The sequence below is a fragment of the Anomalospiza imberbis genome, chromosome 18, assembly GCF_031753505.1.
Source record: "Anomalospiza imberbis isolate Cuckoo-Finch-1a 21T00152 chromosome 18, ASM3175350v1, whole genome shotgun sequence".
Classification (NCBI taxonomy): Eukaryota; Metazoa; Chordata; class Aves; order Passeriformes; family Viduidae; genus Anomalospiza; species Anomalospiza imberbis.
Window position 1 is genome coordinate 10770685 of NC_089698.1, and position 5819 is coordinate 10776503.

A 5819-nucleotide genomic window follows, 5' to 3' on the forward strand; every position below is an offset into this window, starting at 1 on the left:
CTAGTTTTCTGTGCCAGTGACACTGGTAGCAGCATCTTGTCCCTCTCCCTCCATGAACCTGCTGGCTCAGCAGGGAGGTGGGCATGTGTGCACAGGAGCTGTTTCAGCTGATGCTCAAACAAGGTGTCCTTCCTCACTGGCATCCTAGGGCTAGTTGTCATCTGAAAGGCACTACTGGCTGCTAACAAACCTGACCACATTTTGTAACTCAGCTTCCTTTGTAACAGCTTTTCTTTCTGGTTATAAACCAGATGTGCCAAACCCTGTCTCTCCCTGGAGCTATATTCTACTTATAACTGGGCTGGTTATGTACCAATATCAATGTTCATTAAATAAAAAAATTTGAGAGAGAGCAGCTTTATGGAGAGAGAACAGCTACCCTGGAGATAATGAATGATTCACTCCAGTTGATCCCAAATGAATTTCAACTCACTATAGTTATTTCATACTCTTGCCTGTTTGTTGTATAACTGAGTTTACTTTGTATAATGGAGTTGTTCCATGACACATTTAGTTGTTCAGCTCATATTTTAGTCGTTGGTGTTGAAAGAGTCAAAGGATGAAAGCAGTGCCTACTTTTATTCTAATTTCCCAGGTGCATCAAAAGTGGCAGAATAAATTATGAGGACTGATGTATGATAATCTTGATACACCTTAATACTCTTCCCACTGGAAAATGTCCCTCTCCCAAAATAAATACAAGAGGTCTTCTTTGCCAGGAGACTGGCCTGAGATCTGGCTGCTAGACAATGAGCAAGCCATAGAAATTTATTCAGCTTTGTCCCTAAACTACTTCCAACCCAAATTGCAAGTATATGGCCTTCAGTGCTGTTCTCTTTCCATTTCCTGAACCAATTCATTAGGCTGTTGATCTGTTGATAAACAGCCTTTTTTTTTTTTTTAACTGGCAAAGATTAAATGTTTCTAGTTGAAAAAAAAAAAAAAGGCAGGCTTTTTACCTGATAATCAGGAATCCTTTTAAATGCAGCTGAAGAGTCCACCTGTCTCTCTGAAAAGCAGCCATAATCCTGAAGTCCAGATCACATTTCAGAAAGAAATAACTGCATCACATATGTAGTTTATTGTGCTTGTAAAACATCTGCATGAGCCTGTGAAAAGCTTTGCTCTTACCAAAGAGGTTTGCTCAGGCCTTCTGAGAAGTGGAAAATTATGTAGTGATTTAATTTTCTCCCTCCTAAGTTAATTGTTGCTCTCAGTGTAAACCAAAGACAAGCTGACCAATTGAGCATCTCTTTGTTATTTTCTATTTGTCATATTATAGTTTTATGTCTCTGTACTGTGTCAAATGGAGAGAGAGACCACTGCCACTGTTAAAACTACATCCGTTTTGCTTCAGTGATTTTCAGAGGTTTGGGTTTTTTTCCTGGAACCTGTACTCAGACCTTTAATGTGCTTCTTGCCTGCCTTGTGGTTCATCTCCACCTGCACAGCAGTGCTTTCTACAGAGATGTGACTGTGAAGTTGACTGTAGTTTGGCAACAGAGATGTCTGATATGAAAGAGGTGACATTTGCCAGCCGTGGGCTCTACAACTGCAAAGCTGAGCCAGCTATATCAGCTTAATTAATTGCATTCCTAGCTGTATGAACTGAGACTGAGACTCAAAAAGGGTGTGTAGGAAGGAGGTAGGGTGAGGAGTAATTCCAGGGAAATTATTTACTTTTGTTACATTCCTGGAGTAGGGAAGGTTCAATCCTTTCACAGGAGTCTAGCTAGAGTTGGGCCACACGTGATAGCTCAGGGAGCCCAGCTGTATCTGTTCCATTGAAAAGCAGAATTTCTCTTACATCTTCTTTCATGTTATTTGTTTTTACAAGCTAAGAAAGATGGGGCATCGTCTCTGTGTGAAATGTGGTCTCTTTCTCTGACTGGCTTCTCATGTGCCAACAACATGAGGCTGTAAAGGCAAGCTCAGATCTGTGCCCTCACAAAGCATCACAGTGAGAAGGTTTGTTGCTTCTCTTTGGAAACAATTCCCCTCTTCCACACTCATGGTTGCACTTACCTGTTTTTCCCACTGCAAGCTTTGTGGGCACAACCTGGCCCTCTTGCCAGTCCTGTATATTTACATTATAATGTATAGGGAGCTTCATTTTTGTCCCTACACACTTCCTCTGCCCCTTATCTGTCATCTGGCTTTTCTACAATTGTGTTTTTCCTGTCATTCATCCATTTCTCTTGTGGACTGTTATTTTTGTTCCATTGCCCTTCATCCTCCTTTCCCATTCCTGTAGGCTTACTACAGGATCACACTGCAGCCTTTCCACTTCAATGCTATTTGACCATAGAAAACAGTGACATCCAGTCTATCTGCCACTGTCCTGACAAGTACAAAGAGAAGTTCTCTCTTTGCAATCAGGATGCAAGTAACCTGAAGGATGGATTTGAGCACAGGGATTACAGCTGGAACAATAATGCCTTTGTAATACTGTCAGGATTATTCCTCTCCTGTGGAGAAAAACTTGAAGAGCAAAACTGAGTCTTCAAGCAAACAGAATCTCCAGCTGTCAGTGCTTTTGCTTCCTCTGGAGGAGACACATGCCTGTCTAAATACAATATGCCTGAAGACCAACACTTGGCATCTATATGACTATTGAAACATTATGTGTTTCTAAAATCCTCTAAAAGCAATGGATGGGAAAGGGAAAGGCCTTAAATGAGGGCTAGGGAGTTCATCTTCTGTTACAGGACAGATTCCTGATTAGTATCCTGATTCTCAGCCCAGGCCAGCTTAGACTTTAGTTTGCTTTAGTAAATTGTTTGACTTACCCTAAATGATGTTCTTGAAAATGCAGGTGGGAGAAATAATAAAGACAAAAAAAACCATCACAGACATTTAATGCCTTCCCATCAACAGCTTGCTGGAGACTTTTTTTTTAATGGGCAGTGCTCATACATTTTACTCTTAAACTCCTTTTCTAGGCCTTTAACTGAAATGGAATTCAGGGCAGGCAATGCAGCCTGTGTTTGTTTTAACAATATTCCCATTCTTGTCAAAAATTTTCTCTATGCACAAGTGAAGCCAAAAAGAATTGACCAAACCCTTCCCCCAAAAATGCTCATGGGCTTGCTTTTTGATAAGCACTCTTACAGAAAGCCACGATTTTACACTTGCAGGCAGTGCTGTTTGTCACTGCACGCTGGAATTGGATCTACCTTCCCCCGCCAGCCTCAGGCTACTCGCTTGCTCCAGAATCCCCCAGGTTCGGCAGGGAAGCACAGCTCCTCTCTGGCTTGGCCTTGGACTGAATCACAGGGATAGTTTAACTCAGCTCTGTCTCGGGAAGCAGTGAGTGTGCATGTTACATAATATAATCTTCATGTCTTGAGGATTCAGGCCTGTCCTCTTTTGTGCTGCCAGATGGAAGAGGAGCCACGCTCTCTCTGGAGAGATGTCCCTACACATCTCGCTGCTCAGCTGTGCTGGAATTAATGTGCTTCTCTCTGCAGCGGGGCACTGTTGTTCCCTGGCATTTGGCTCCAGAATAACTAGCTCTTTAGTATGCAGTGGATGCTATACAGCCACTGGGATCCCAAGATTAATTTGTCTCGAAAAAGAGATACATGAAGAACCTCCAAAAGGAATTTGTGGGAGGATGTACTCCAGATTCTCTCAACAGCTATGGTTTGTTCCCAGATACAGGTGTTGTGGACAGTCAGGTTTCTGCTTTGTGCTCTCACTCTGTCCCATTACAGTTTTTTCAGCTGCTGCTGCTGTTTTGTTACTCAGTTCTGTAACATGGCCCCTGTCTGCATTGTTATTGCCTCTTTAGTTAAGCCGTTTCATGCCCTGATCCCTGACGTGCTCTCCAAAGTGATGAATCACACCTGCACTAGTGAGTCCCTTCTTGCTAATGAGACATACCTCCAAATTCTGCAGTGCTCAGTTGATAGAGGCAAGGAGCTACAACCCACCTGTAGACAGGAATGGCACTATAGTCCTCAGGAATAGCTCAAAAGACCCCAAGGAGGGTGAGGGCAGTGTTAGTCAAACTAGCAAATCTTATCTGTGGGACTTCCTCACAACAATGCCTCATCAGCACCAGCTGTAACTCCAAAAACAGCAGCTTCTCTAGAAGCAATGTTAAATCCTGATGGAATTAACTCACCAAGACATGGAGCTAATGAGAAATATTCCTTTCAGCCTCCTGCTACCGCTGAGATTCCTGGCAGAAGGACCCCTGTAGCAACCATGGCTCCAGCAATGCAGGTGCAGTAGGGAAAGCCAGGAGTCATGTTCATCCAGCCATGAGTAGTGATTCTGCACTGCTGACAACAAACAGGAGCAGCCTGTTCTGAAATAAAAACCAGCCCACAACAAAATCCCAAAAGGTACCTTGGCTATAATTAGGAGCTGAAATAATGCTGCAGGTTTGAGTGGAAAGTTGGTGCTTGACAAACCTCCCTTCAACAGCCCATTTAGCCACCACAACAGCTGCTGCCAAGAATCCTAAGTGAGAAAGGGGCAGAGGAACCAGCCTCTTCTGCTCTCTGCCATCCATAGGATGGATGGAGGGCACCTTGGGCAGGAATTGCACTTGGCTGTTGCTCATCTGATTCTGATAGCACAGCTGACAAGATGAAGCAACACTGAGCCAGGGCTGCAGCATCTTCCTCTTTGCATGGCAGCTTTGTCCTGACCAGCACATGTACCTGTAGTGGTGGGGGCACAGCAGCACAAGCTGCAATGGGACCCCAGGCTGCAGAGAAGTTGCACTTGTATTGTTGAAGAGAAGACTGTCATCGCATAGTAACTGCTGTGCATGTGCCAGCAAGAGCAGAGTGAGCATGAGTAAGCTTATTATGCGATAATCACACCTTCATCTTTCTGGGTAGATAAACTGCTGAGGTATCCAAGTCTGGCAGTGAGGCACAATCACTGTCTGAGGATGAGCAAGAAGCAACTGGGACCTTTCCCCATTGGAAACATGTCTGATTTGATGCCATTATCTCTTTCTGTTTTTAAACAGAACATCGTTATTGAACCACCTGTTGCCACTTAATTACCTGTGTTTGCTTACAAAGATGTTAAGTAATCGGCTTTTTAGGTACAAACTCCTTAATTTTTATATCCTTGCATGATGTTCCCTAGCAAAGCTTTTATGTCCATTTCAAAAGCTGCATTAAAACTTCTCCTGTGAGCTATGTCAGGGACACAGCAGCCTAGCCTCCTCTCCTGAACTTTGTGAAATCTGGATCGAGACTTTGAATTCTCTCTGTTATACTGATCAGACCTATAGGTGCCGACGTCTGGGGCAGTGTCCACCGCGGCCCCGTGTCGGTAGGCTGAGCACACAGGTGGTGCACTCGGGTGGGCCACGACCCCCAAACCGTGCTGGGTCCTGGTTGCGGTGCAAAGGAACTGTCCGAGGGGCACACGTGTGGGCAGGTGGGTCACCCGGCGGGGCAGGGGTGCTCACCTATCTGGCTCTGCCCTCGGAGGCATTGAGCTCATTCCCTGGGAGCTTCGGGACTCAGGCCTCCCCCACCGTCGCCCTCGGGACGCCGCCAACCTCGCCGCCCGCGCCGCCGGGGGCGATGGTCCCGCGGCTCCTGCCCGCCGCCGCGCCGGGGGGCTGCGGCCCGGCGGCCCCACCGCCGTGCCCGGGGCTGCCGGGCCCTGCACGCCCGCCGCGCTGCGGGAGCGCCGCCCGCCGCCGCCCGCACCCCTCGGCGGCGCCGCTTCGCCTGCGGCGCGCCCCGGCCCGAGCCGGCCCCCGGCGGGGGGGAGGCCCCGGCTCACCTGGAAAGGCGGTGGCGCGGAGGGGTGGGGGGGGGCAGAGCCCCGGAGGGGGAGAC